General features: G+C 43.3%; 1 protein-coding gene across 1 annotated transcript in view; it reads left to right on the top strand.

Moving 5' to 3' along the window:
- Nucleotides 1–14,767, top strand: part of RASGEF1B (RasGEF domain family member 1B) — a 434,271-nt gene that overhangs the window by 52,726 nt on the left and 366,778 nt on the right. The window contains exon 2 of the mRNA XM_063458806.1: nucleotides 12,947–12,997. The gene's annotated coding sequence lies outside the window, so the exon portion shown is untranslated. The remainder of the gene's footprint in view (nucleotides 1–12,946; nucleotides 12,998–14,767) is intronic.

The raw sequence follows: 14,767 nt of genomic DNA on the forward strand, positions 1-14,767 counted from the left end.
TGAGGTTCACATTGGATACTGTGCCTACTTGCCCAGTGCCACCACTCATATCTGTTTTAACAATAGCTTAAGCTTTAGATTTTAAAGAAATCATTTTTTTTTCACTGTAATAGAAGAGCAGTTGCCTGCCTGCCAGCTTCTGTGTCAGGTTGGATGCCTTGCCCATTTGCACAGTCAGTGCCACCACTCATATCTGTTTTAACAATAGCTTAAGCTTTAGATTTTAAAGAAATCATTTTTTTTCACTGTAATAGAAGATCAGTTAGTTGTCAGCAAGCGTCTGGGTGTCAGGCCTACTTCAGCGTGTACTCTGCAGACCTGTGCCAGCGTGCTTTGACAGTTGCCAATCACATCTGGTGTCTCTTTGGCGTGCTTTTACAAAGAAAAAAGGTTTCCAGTGTAAGCTAATAGCAGCCAGTCAGTGTCCTTCAAGCGGCTCTGTCAGGCCTTCCTTCAGCGTGTGCCCTGCACAACCCTGCCAGCGTACTTTGACAGTTGCCACTCATAACTGGTGTCTCTATAGCGTGCTTTTACAACCAAAATTTAGTTTCCACTGTAATAGAAGAGCAGTTGCCTGCCTGCCAGCTTCTGTGTGAGGTTCACATTGGATACTGTGCCTACTTGCCCAGTGCCACCACTCATATCTGTTTTAACAATAGGTTAAGCTTTACATTTAAAATAAATAATTTGTTTTCACTGTAATAGAAGAGCAGTTGCCTGCCTGCCAGCTTCTGTGTCAGGTTGGATGCCTTGCCCATTTGCACAGTCAGTGCCACCACTCATATCTGTTTTAACAATTGGTTAAGCTTTAGATTTAAAATAAATAAAAAAATTCACTGTAATAGAAGAGCAGTTGCCTGCCTGGCAGCTTCTGTGTGAGGTTCACATTGGATACTGTGCCCACTTGCCCAGTTCCACCACTCATATCTGTTTTAACAATTGGTTAAGCTTTAGATTTAACATAAATATTTTTTTTCACTGTAATAGAAGAGCAGTTGCCTGCCTGCCAGCTTCTGTGTGAGGTTCACATTGGATACTGTGCCCACTTGCCCAGTGCCACCACTCATATCTGTTTTAACAATTGGTTAAGCTTTAGATTTAAAATAAATATTTTTTTTTCACTGTAATAGAAGAGCAGTTGCCTGCCTGCCAGCTTCTGTGTGAGGTTCACATTGGATACTGTGCCCACTTGCCCAGTGCCACCACTCATATCTGTTTTAACAATTGGTTAAGCTTTAGATTTAAAATAAATAATTTGTTTTCATTGTAATAGAAGAGCAGTTGGCTGCCTGCCAGCTTCTGTGTGAGGTTCACATTGGATACTGTGCCTACTTGCCCAGTGCCACCACTCATATCTGTTTTAACAATTGGTTAAGCTTTACATTTAAAATAAATATTTTTTTTCACTGTAATAGAAGAGCAGTTGCCTGCCTGCCAGCTTCTGTGTGAGGTTCACATTGGATACTGTGCCCACTTGCCCAGTGCCACCACTCATATCTGTTTTAACAATTGGTTAAGCTTTAGATTTAAAATAAATAATTTGTTTTCACTGTAATAGAAGAGCAGTTACCTGCCTGCCAGCTTCTGTGTCAGGTTGGATGCCTTGCCCATTTGCACAGTCAGTGCCACCACTCATATCTGTTTTAACAATTGGTTAAGCTTTAGATTTTAAATAAATAATTTTTCACTGTAATAGAAGAGCAGTTGCCTGCCTGCCAGCTTCTGTGTGAGGTTCACATTGGATACTGTGCCCACTTGCCCAGTGCCACCACTCATATCTGTTTTAACAATTGGTTAAGCTTTAGATTTAAAATAAATAATTTGTTTTCACTGTAATAGAAGAGCAGTTGCCTGCCTGCCAGCTTCTGTGTGAGGTTCACATTGGATACTGTGCCTACTTGCCCAGTGCCACCACTCATATCTGTTTTAACAATAGCTTAAGCTTTAGATTTTAAAGAAATCATTTTTTTTCACTGTAATAGAAGATCAGTTAGTTGTCTGCAAGCGTCTGGGTGTCAGGCCTACTTCAGCGTGTGCTCTGCAGACCTGTGCCAGCGTGCTTTGACAGTTGCCAATCACATCTGGTGTCTCTTTAGCGTGCTTTTACAAAGAAAAAAGGTTTCCAGTGTAAGCTAATAGCAGCCAGTCAGTGTCCTTCAAGCGGCTCTGTCAGGCCTTCCTTCAGCGTGTGCCCTGCACAACCCTGCCAGCGTACTTTGACAGTTGCCACTCATATCTGGTGTCTCTATAGCGTGCTTTTACAACCAAAATTTAGTTTTCACTGTAATAGAAGAGCAGTTGCCTGCCTGCCAGCTTCTGTGTGAGGTTCACATTGGATACTGTGCCTACTTGCCCAGTGCCACCACTCATATCTGTTTTAACAATAGGTTAAGCTTTACATTTAAAATAAATAATTTGTTTTCACTGTAATAGAAGAGCAGTTGCCTGCCTGCCAGCTTCTGTGTCAGGTTGGATGCCTTGCCCATTTGCACAGTCAGTGCCACCACTCATATCTGTTTTAACAATTGGTTAAGCTTTAGATTTAAAATAAATAACAAAAATTCACTGTAATAGAAGAGCAGTTGCCTGCCTGGCAGCTTCTGTGTGAGGTTCACATTGGATACTGTGCCCACTTGCCCAGTTCCACCACTCATATCTGTTTTAACAATTGGTTAAGCTTTAGATTTAAAATAAATAATTTGTTTTCATTGTAATAGAAGAGCAGTTGCCTGCCTGCCAGCTTCTGTGTGAGGTTCACATTGGATACTGTGCCTACTTGCCCAGTGCCACCACTCATATCTGTTTTAACAATTGGTTAAGCTTTACATTTAAAATGAATATTTTTTTTCACTGTAATAGAAGAGCAGTTGCCTGCCTGCCAGCTTCTGTGTGAGGTTCACATTGGATACTGTGCCTACTTGCCCAGTGCCACCACTCATATCTGTTTTAACAATAGGTTAAGCTTTACATTTAAAATAAATAATTTGTTTTCACTGTAATAGAAGAGCAGTTGCCTGCCTGCCAGCTTCTGTGTCAGATTGGATGCCTTGCCCATTTGCACAGTCAGTGCCACCACTCATATCTGTTTTAACAATTGGTTAAGCTTTAGATTTAAAATAAATAAAAAAAATTCACTGTAATAGAAGAGCAGTTGCCTGCCTGCCAGCTTCTGTGTGAGGTTCACATTGGATACTGTGCCCACTTGCCCAGTGCCACCACTCATATCTGTTTTAACAATTGGTTAAGCTTTAGATTTAAAATAAATAATTTGTTTTCATTGTAATAGAAGAGCAGTTGCCTGCCTGCCAGCTTCTGTGTGAGGTTCACATTGGAAACTGTGCCCACTTGCCCAGTGCCACCACTCATATCTGTTTTAACAATAGGTTAAGCTTTACATTTAAAATAAATAATTTGTTTTCACTGTAATAGAAGAGCAGTTGCCTGCCTGCCAGCTTCTGTGTCAGATTGGATGCCTTGCCCATTTGCACAGTCAGTGCCACCACTCATATCTGTTTTAACAATTGGTTAAGCTTTAGATTTAAAAAAAATAAAAAAAATTCACTGTAATAGAAGAGCAGTTGCCTGCCTGCCAGCTTCTGTGTGAGGTTCACATTGGATACTGTGCCCACTTGCCCAGTGCCACCACTCATATCTGTTTTAACAATTGGTTAAGCTTTAGATTTAAAATAAATAATTTGTTTTCATTGTAATAGAAGAGCAGTTGCCTGCCTGCCAGCTTCTGTGTGAGGTTCACATTGGAAACTGTGCCCACTTGCCCAGTGCCACCACTCATATCTGTTTTAACAATTGGTTAAGCTTTAGATTTAAAATAAATAATTTGTTTTCCCTGTAATAGAAGAGCAGTTGCCTGCCTGCCAGCTTCTGTGTCAGGTTGGATGCCTTGCCCATTTGCACAGTCAGTGCCACCACTCATATCTGTTTTAACAATTGGTTAAGCTTTAGATTTTAAATAAATAATTTTTTCACTGTAATAGAAGAGCAGTTGCCTGCCTGCCAGCTTCTGTGTGAGGTTCAAATTGGATACTGTGCCCACTTGCCCAGTGCCACCACTCATATCTGTTTTAACAATTGGTTAAGCTTTAGATTTAAAATAAATAATTTGTTTTCACTGTAATAGAAGAGCAGTTGCCTGCCTGCCAGCTTCTGTGTGAGGTTCACATTGGATACTGTGCCTACTTGCCCAGTGCCACCACTCATATCTGTTTTAACAATAGCTTAAGCTTTAGATTTTAAAGAAATATTTTTTTTTCACTGTAATAGAAGAGCAGTTAGTTGTCTGCAAGCGTCTGGGTGTCAGGCCTACTTCAGCGTGTGCTCTGTAGACCTGTTCCAGCGTGCTTTGACAGTTGCCAATCATATTTGGTGTCTCTTTAGCGTGCTTTTACAAAGAAAAAAGGTTTCTAGTGTAAGCTAATAGCAGCCAGTCAGTGTCCTTCAAGCGGCTCTGTCAGTCCTTCCTTCAGCGTGTGCTCTGCAGAACTGTTCCAGTGCACATTGCCAATCATATCTGGTGTCTCTATAGCGTGCTTTTAAAACCAAAATTTGTTTTTCACTGTTATAGATTGAATAGCAGTTACTTGTCTTCAAGCGGCTCTGTCAGTCCTTCCTTCAGCGTGTGCTCTGCAGAACTGTTCCAGTGCACATTGCCTATCATATCTGGTGTCTCTATAGCGTGCTTTTAAAACCAAAATTTATTTTTCACTGTTATAGATTGAATAGCAGTTACTTGTCTTCAAGCGGGTGTCTCAGGCCTACAGTGTGTGCTTTGCAGAACTGTTCCAGTGCACATTGCCAATCATATCTGGTGTCTCTATAGCGTGCTTTTAAAACCAAAATTTGTTTTTCACTGTTATAGATTGAATAGCAGTTACTTGTCTTCAAGCGGGTGTCTCAGGCCTACAGTGTGTGCTCTGCAGAACTGTTCCAGTGCACATTGCCAATCATATCTGGTGTCTCTATAGCGTGCTTTTAAAACCAAAATTTGTTTTTCACTGTTATAGATTGAATAGCAGTTACTTGTCTTCAAGCGGGTGTCTCAGGCCTACAGTGTGTGCTCTGCAGAACTGTTCCAGTGCACATTGCCAATCATATCTGGTGTCTCTATAGCGTGCTTTTAAAACCAAAATTTGTTTTTCACTGTTATAGATTGAATAGCAGTTACTTGTCTTCAAGCTGGTGTGTCAGGCCTACAGTGTGTGCTCTGCAGAACTGTTACAGTTCACATTGCCAATCAAATCTGGTCTCACAGTAGCTTGCACGCATAGTACCACTAATCCCCAAAAAAATGACAGGCAGAGGCAGGCCACCCCGCAGGGGCCGTCGTGGTCGTGGTGCTGTGATTCCCTTTTGCCCTAGAATAATGCCCAGTTTTCAGAAGCCACGTACCCTGAACTTGAAAAGTTCTGAGGACATAGTTGACTGGCTAACACAGGACACCCAATCTTGTACAGCCTCCGCTCGGAACCTTGACGCACCATCCTCCTCCAGCTTAGCTTCAGGCAACTCTCAAGATACCACTCACCCGCCTGCCGCCACCACCAAAACTAGCACCACAGCCGCTTTACTTGGTATGTCAGAGGAGTTATTCACACACCCGTTTGAAGAAATGAGTGATGCGCAACCATTATTGCTAGAGGATGTAGATAACAGGGATATGTCTCAGGCAGGCAGCATTAAACACATGGAAGTACAGTGTGATGATGATGATGTTGTACCCGCTGCTGCTTCCTTTTCTGAGTTGTCAGATACAAGCGAAGCGGTTGATGATGACGATGCGTCCACCGATGTCACGTGGGTGCCCGCTCGGCAAGAAGAAGAACAGGGCGAAAGTTCAGATGGGGAGACAGAGAGGAGGAGGAGACGAGTTGGAAGCAGGGGGGGGGTCGTCGCAAGGAGCTAGTGGCACAGTCAGACAGCATGCATCGGCACCCGGGGTCAGCCCGACAGCACGCCAATCAACGCATGCTGTGTCCACCACCAGAATGCCGTCATTGCAGAGCTCAGCAGTGTGGCATTTTTTTTGTGTGTCTGCCTCTGACAACAGCGATGCCATTTGCAACCTGTGCCAAAGGAAACTGAGTCGTGGGAGGTCCAACACCCACCTAGGTACAACTGCTTTGCGTAGGCACATGATCTCACATCACAAACGCCTATGGGATCAACACATGAGTACAAGCAGCACGCCTACTCTAAGCCGCCATCCTCCTCCTGGTCCAGCATCTTCAGCCACGTCAACCACTGCTGTCCTTCTTGCCCCCTCTCAACCATCCGCCACTCCGTCTCCCGCCTTGAGCAGTTCCCGCTCATCTGCCCACAGTCCTGTGTTTCTGTCAAGGACATGTTTGAGCGCAAGAAGCCAATGTCACCAAGTCACCCCCTTGCCCAGCGTCTGACAGCTGGCTTGTCCGAACTATTAGCCCGCCAGCTTTTACCATACAATCTGGTTGAGTCTGAGGCGTTCAAAAAATTTGTAGCTATTGGGTCACCGCAGTGGAAGGTACCCGGCCGGAATTTCTTTTCACAAAAGGCAATCCCCAACTTGTACTCGATTGTGCAAAAGGAAGTCATGGCATGTCTGGCACACAGTGTTGGGGCAAGGGTCCATCTGACCACTGATACCTGGTCTGCAAAGCATGGTCAGGGCAGGTATATCACCTACACTGCGCATTGGGTAAACCTGCTGACGGCTGACAAGCAAGGAATGCGTGGCATTGCAGAGGAGTTGGTGACACCGCCACGAATTGCAGGCAGTCCTGCTGCCACCTCCTCTACTCCTCCTACTCCATCCTCTTCCATAACCTCCTCAGCTGAGTCCTCTTGTGCCGCTGCTTCTTGCTCCACATCAACGGCACCCTCCCAGCTCCCCAGGTACTATTCCACATCCCGGATACGGCAGTGTCACGCCGTCTTGGGTTTGACTTGCTTGAAAGCAGAGAGTCACACCGGACAAGCACTCCTGTCCGCCCTGAACACACAGGTGGAAAAGTGGCTGACTCCGCAGCAACTGGATATCGGCAAAGTGGTGTGTGACAACGGAAAAAATTTGATAGCGGCATTGAAGTTGGGCAAGTTGGCACATGTGCCGTGCATGGCACATGTGTGTAATCTGATCGTACAACGCTTTGTTCATAAGTACACAGGCTTACAGGACGTCCTGAAGCAGGCCAGGAAGGTGTGTGGCCATTTCAGGCGTTCCTACACGGCCATGGCTCACTTTGCCGATATCCAGCGGCGAAACAACATGCCAGTGAGGCGCTTGATTTGCGACAGCCCTACACGTTGGAATTCAACACTCCTAATGTTCGACCACCTGCTCCAACAAGAAAAAGCTGTTAATGAATATTTGTATGACCGGGGTGCTAGGACAGCCTCTGGGGAGCTGGGAATTTTTTTGCCACGTTACTGGACGCTCATGCGCAATGCCTGTAGGCTCATGCGACCTTTTTTTTTTTTTTTCAACGTATATTAAAATTTTTAGTATACAAATGTAAAAACATATCCCATGCTTTACCCATTTTACAGTACAACTGTACACATGCAACAGAAAATAAATCACTGAAATTCAACAACACAAAGCTTACATGGGCTTTGAGGTGTTTGCCAAAATGCATGTATTTGTAGCCCAGATATAACAGTGGCTATAATTAACCTATGTAAACTTGTCACATCTGGCACACTTATACATTACTAAACACAGAATAGTAGTGAACTAAAAAACAAATTAAAAAAGTCTGGTATTTGAAGAATATATTCAAATCATTAGTTTTCTGCCTACATTTTGTCATTCAGTTTTCAATTCAGTACAAATAGATGTTCAGTGAATAAACAGCTTAATATGGGGTTGTTGCTTGCTAAAAACAGACAGTTATGCTTTCTTCAGAAAACAATTATTGAACATTTGAAACTCCCATAGAAAGTATGGCTTTCAACTTACTGAGACAAATTAAAATTTCAGCTTTGATGTTCAGCACATTACATGTATTTTTTTTCAATATTTCGCTAAAACATAACAGTTAAAAAAAAAAAAAAAAACGTAAATATAACAAAACTACAACATTTATGCAAAAGGTTGAGGTCCTGCAGTAAAATGTTGATCAGATAAGAAGTTAGGTGGTATTATTTGTGAAAGCGGGTAAGAGAAGAGATTGGCTGGGTCAATGGACAATGGATTTACTGCATGAGTAGGGGGCAACATACCATGCCAGCCAGGGTAGGCTGCTTCTGGATACAATGGAAAAGATTGATATGGGAGACCTGCTGGAACAGTATTTGGCACATGGAGAGGTGGCATAATATTAGCACCCTGACTCTCTCCTATAATTACAGAGAATTCTCCTGGGAACTGAAGGCCATTGCTCAAATTTTGGAGCATATTCATGGTTTCTTGGTAATTACCCATTGGCTTAAGTCAGCATCACCTGGGGGGTTTATCAGCCCTTTGCATATAAGGCAGTCCTGATCTAAAAGGTGGCTCTTGTGTTGGGATGTTGTGTCCCTTTTCTCTGAGATGCAATCCTGCTGAGAATCCTGAGGCTGCCACACAGAATCAGACAGATCCTCTAGGGTCAAGTTCTGATCGGGCACGGTATCAATTTCAATTAACCCCTTGTGTGTCAGCTTTGTCATCTGAATGGCTGTCTTTCCTCTTTCTCGATTAGTTCCAGTGCATGTTTTCTCTTTTGAATTCTCCAGTTGGCCAGCTCCTGTGCAGCCATTTACGTTGCACTCATTAGAACCAAACACTGTGGGGTGATTTATGGCCCCCACCCACCGTGCAGGGGTGGGGGCCGAGGGGGGGAGGACAGTAGGTCCCCCCATTGTGATTTATGGCCCCCACCCACCGCGCAGGGGTTGGGGAGGACAGTAGCTCCCCCCAGTGTGTATCATGGGCTTTGAGGACAGGTGTCAATCCATACCTGCCAAGTGACCCTATGTAGGGGTAACAGTCCCTATTCTGCTCTGTGTCAGTGTGTATCATGGTCTCTGTGGACGGGGAACAGTCTCTATTCTGCTCTGTGTCAGTGTGTATCATGGACTCTGTGGACAGGGAACAGTCCCTATTCTGCTCTGTGTCAGTGTGTATCAGGGGTTTTGAGGACAGGTGTCAATCCATATCTGCCAAGTGACCCTATGTAGGAGGAACAGTCCCTATTCTGCTCTGTGTCAGTGTGTATCAGGGGCTTTGAGGACAGGTGTCAATCCATATCTGCCAAGTGACCCTATGTAGGAGGAACAGTCCCTATTCTGCTCTGTGTCAGTGTGTATCAGGGGCTTTGAGGACAGGTGTCAATCCATACCTGCCAAGTGACCCTATGTAGGGGGGACAGTCTCTATTCTGCTCTGTGTCAGTGTGTATCATGGTCTCTGTGGACGGTGAACAGTCTCTATTCTGCTCTGTGTCAGTGTGTATCATGGTCTCTGTGGACGGTGAACAGTCTCTATTCTGCTCTGTGTCAGTGTGTATCATGGTCTCTGTGGACGGTGAACAGTCTCTATTCTGCTCTGTGTCAGTGTGTATCATGGTCTCTGTGGACAGGGAACAGTCTCTATTCTGCTCTGTGTCAGTGTGTATCAGGGGTTTTGAGGACAGGTGTCAATCCATATCTGCCAAGTGACCCTATGTAGGGGGAACAGTCCCTATTCTGCTCTGTGTCAGTGTGTATCATGGTCTCTGTGGACGGTGAACAGTCTCTATTCTGCTCTGTGTCAGTGTGTATCATGGTCTCTGTGGACAGGGAACAGTCCCTATTCTGCTCTCTGTCAGTGTGTATCAGGGATCATTACGATAGGTGTCAATCCATATCTGCCAAGTGACCCTATGTAGGGGGAACAGTCTCTATTCTGCTCTGTGTCAGTGTGTATCAGGGATCATTAGGATAGGTGTCAATCCATATCTGCCAAGTGACCCTATGTAGGAGGAACAGTCCCTATTCTGCTCTGTGTCAGTGTGTATCATGGTCTCTGTGGACGGGGAAAAGTCTCTATTCTGCTCTGTGTCAGTGTGTATCATGGACTCTGTGGACAGGGAACAGTCCCTATTCTGCTCTGTGTCAGTGTGTATCAGGGGTTTTGAGGACAGGTGTCAATCCATATCTGCCAAGTGACCCTATGTAGGAGGAACAGTCCCTATTCTGCTCTGTGTCAGTGTGTATCAGGGGCTTTGAGGACAGGTGTCAATCCATATCTGCCAAGTGACCCTATGTAGGAGGAACAGTCCCTATTCTGCTCTGTGTCAGTGTGTATCAGGGGCTTTGAGGACAGGTGTCAATCCATACCTGCCAAGTGACCCTATGTAGGGGGGACAGTCTCTATTCTGCTCTGTGTCAGTGTGTATCATGGTCTCTGTGGACGGTGAACAGTCTCTATTCTGCTCTGTGTCAGTGTGTATCATGGTCTCTGTGGACGGTGAACAGTCTCTATTCTGCTCTGTGTCAGTGTGTATCATGGTCTCTGTGGACAGGGAACAGTCTCTATTCTGCTCTGTGTCAGTGTGTATCAGGGGTTTTGAGGACAGGTGTCAATCCATATCTGCCAAGTGACCCTATGTAGGGGGAACAGTCCCTATTCTGCTCTGTGTCAGTGTGTATCAGGGGTTTTGAGGACAGGTGTCAATCCATATCTGCCAAGTGACCCTATGTAGGGGGAACAGTCCCTATTCTGCTCTGTGTCAGTGTGTATCATGGTCTCTGTGGACGGTGAACAGTCTCTATTCTGCTCTGTGTCAGTGTGTATCATGGTCTCTGTGGACAGGGAACAGTCCCTATTCTGCTCTCTGTCAGTGTGTATCAGGGATCATTACGATAGGTGTCAATCCATATCTGCCAAGTGACCCTATGTAGGGGGAACAGTCTCTATTCTGCTCTGTGTCAGTGTGTATCAGGGATCATTAGGATAGGTGTCAATCCATATCTGCCAAGTGACCCTATGTAGGAGGAACAGTCCCTATTCTGCTCTGTGTCAGTGTGTATCAGGGGCTTTGAGGACAGGTGTCAATCCATACCTGCCAAGTGACCCTATGTAGGGGGGACAGTCTCTATTCTGCTCTGTGTCAGTGTGTATCATGGTCTCTGTGGACGGTGAACAGTCTCTATTCTGCTCTGTGTCAGTGTGTATCATGGTCTCTGTGGACAGGGAACAGTCTCTATTCTGCTCTGTGTCAGTGTGTATCAGGGGTTTTGAGGACAGGTGTCAATCCATATCTGCCAAGTGACCCTATGTAGGGGTAACAGTCTCTATTCTGCTCTGTGTCAGTGTGTATCAGGGGCTTTGAGGACAGGTGTCAATCCATATCTGCCAAGTGACCCTATGTAGGAGGAACAGTCCCTATTCTGCTCTGTGTCAGTGTGTATCAGGGGCTTTGAGGACAGGTGTCAATCCATACCTGCCAAGTGACCCTATGTAGGGGGGACAGTCTCTATTCTGCTCTGTGTCAGTGTGTATCATGGTCTCTGTGGACGGTGAACAGTCTCTATTCTGCTCTGTGTCAGTGTGTATCATGGTCTCTGTGGACGGTGAACAGTCTCTATTCTGCTCTGTGTCAGTGTGTATCATGGTCTCTGTGGACAGGGAACAGTCTCTATTCTGCTCTGTGTCAGTGTGTATCAGGGGTTTTGAGGACAGGTGTCAATCCATATCTGCCAAGTGACCCTATGTAGGGGGAACAGTCCCTATTCTGCTCTGTGTCAGTGTGTATCAGGGGTTTTGAGGACAGGTGTCAATCCATATCTGCCAAGTGACCCTATGTAGGGGGAACAGTCCCTATTCTGCTCTGTGTCAGTGTGTATCATGGTCTCTGTGGACGGTGAACAGTCTCTATTCTGCTCTGTGTCAGTGTGTATCATGGTCTCTGTGGACAGGGAACAGTCCCTATTCTGCTCTCTGTCAGTGTGTATCAGGGATCATTACGATAGGTGTCAATCCATATCTGCCAAGTGACCCTATGTAGGGGGAACAGTCTCTATTCTGCTCTGTGTCAGTGTGTATCAGGGATCATTAGGATAGGTGTCAATCCATATCTGCCAAGTGACCCTATGTAGGAGGAACAGTCCCTATTCTGCTCTGTGTCAGTGTGTATCAGGGGCTTTGAGGACAGGTGTCAATCCATACCTGCCAAGTGACCCTATGTAGGGGGGACAGTCTCTATTCTGCTCTGTGTCAGTGTGTATCATGGTCTCTGTGGACGGTGAACAGTCTCTATTCTGCTCTGTGTCAGTGTGTATCATGGTCTCTGTGGACAGGAAACAGTCTCTATTCTGCTCTGTGTCAGTGTGTATCAGGGGTTTTGAGGACAGGTGTCAATCCATATCTGCCAAGTGACCCTATGTAGGGGTAACAGTCTCTATTCTGCTCTGTGTCAGTGTGTATCATGGTCTCTGAGGACGGGGAACAGTCTCTATTCTGCTCTGTCAGTGTGTATCAGGGCTGGGCTTTGAGGACAGGTGTCAATGTTAGGTGATTTCTGCCCTTTATGGATTAAAAGCAGACTCTGCATCAACTGTGCAATTTTCCATGGGAGTTTTGCCATGGATCCCCCTCCGGCATGCCACAGTCCAGGTGTTAGTCCCCTTGAAACAACTTTTCCATCACTTTTGTGGCCAGAAAGAGTCCCTGTTGTTTTTAAAATTCGCCTGCCCATTGAAGTCAATGGCGGTTCGCGCGGTTCGCCGGTTCGCGAACATTTGCGGAAGTTCGCGTTCGCCGTTCGCGAACCGAAAATTTCGGGTTCGCGACAACACTAGTCAACATAATAGGAAAGATGAAAATAATCTTAATTCTATATATTTGTGCATATTTAATGACAAATATGTAAAAGGTGGATAGATAGATAGATAGACAGACAGACAGACAGACAGACAGACATATTTTTTTAAATGCATGGTGATATGTAAGATCTGAATTAATTGAACCTTTTATTTTTATTTTACAGACTTTTTTCACTACTTTCTCCAATGAGAAGTCATTATGCGAACTCAAACTGGTAAGGGACACTACGATGCTTATCATTTATGTGTTTCAAAGCATTTGAGAGTCTTTTTTGTCTGGTAAAAAATATCAAACATACTATCAACAATAATAAAAGTATCACAAGAAAACAAACAAACAAAAAAATAATAATACATAGGGACAGGTATTAGGGGATGCATTTTTTTCACTATCAAGCATAGGATCAGGTGTAATACCACTAATTTGTTACACTCCACCCCTTTCTCAGCAGGGCATCACTGTACAGCTGCAGGTTGCATAAGCCGTGTCAAACTATGAGAATAAGGGAGGACTCTTGTCATACAATACTGTAATTGAAATGTTAAAAAATCTTATAATTAACCATATTAAAACGTTTGATATTTTTAGCATTTGATGTATTTAACCTTTTCTTCTTTAGGGGTATGTGCTAACCAGGGGCATGAAGGGTAAAAAATACAAAGTTTACATCTAAAATGTTTTGTGTAACTGTCTTTATTTGTGCTTTGACCAACAAAAAATAATATTCCACATAAATTGTGTACAAATAAAGATGTATGTGGTATATGCTATGAATTTTTAACATGAGATCAACTAGCGTGCTAAAATAGTTTCATTATCTGAATTTATTCATGATATTTTCTAACACTATTTTTAATTAGTAAATAACTACTATGTTTTGTTAACACAAAACATAAGCATTTGTTAAAGAAACAGTCTAAGTATCAAAACTACTACATCTTAATGTAGTAGTTTTGGTGCATACATGCTGTCACTGGAAATATTAATCATTACCGTTTCTGAGAGCTGGCAATGTTTACATTTGGCAAATTAAACACCTTTAGCGGCTGTCAAACTGAATTTAGAAGATCTGTTCCCATGACCAATCCTAGTAATATATTGTTAATTGCATCTTTTTTATGCCTCATAACATAATGTAACAAAAGCAGGAAACCTATATTGGATGGATTTATTAGTGTTCTGTTCTAAAAACTGGTGCAAAATTATTAAAGGGGAGAGTCATCAATGAAACTAAGCCCAAAACATGGTTGATAATAGTTATGTAGATTGTGATCCTTGTTTGTGAAAATTGGAGAGAATGTACATTTCACCAGTCACTAACCATGTCTACAGAAAATGTATATTACAGCATACATTGGATCATATTTATGATGGTTTATGTTTTATTGAACTTGGTTACTTGGTGAATTATTGGGAAATTGTGAATTCAAAGTAAATTTTCCATTTTATGTGAAAAATAATTAAGTAAATATGGAAAGTTAGATTTCTGTCTTACCCTGGACCTTCTTCAAGACATCCATACTTTTCCTAGTTCCCTATTAAAAAAGCAGCAATCAATACTCTCCAAGAAATTTCAGTATTTATTTATAGTGTTTTTATTGTATTTCTAGTTTGGGTTATGTCTTTTTTTTGTTGTTGTTGTCAAATGAAGGGATTTAAGGAATCTTCTACCGCTGCCTGGAATAAGTGTTTAATTTAGAGATATTATCTTAACTCTATCTATTTCAATGAAATAGGAAGCAACAGGCAGTAAAAAGTTCAAATAATAATTTTGATCTACAATATAGTTTAAATGTATAATATAGTGATACTTTGTTATTAGGTAGTTGTAAGATTCGTATTTAATTCATGAAAGTTTTGTTATAAGTACGGACATGGAAAGGTTTATCTTTATGTTCTGAGGAAGCCTGTTACTCAGATGAAACGCGTTGGGGAGGTTTGGCAGAGTAAGGACACCGTGACTGCAAGTGGAAGTAAACCTTGC

This window comes from Pelobates fuscus, chromosome 6, assembly GCF_036172605.1.
Source record: "Pelobates fuscus isolate aPelFus1 chromosome 6, aPelFus1.pri, whole genome shotgun sequence".
Lineage (NCBI taxonomy): Eukaryota > Metazoa > Chordata > Amphibia > Anura > Pelobatidae > Pelobates > Pelobates fuscus.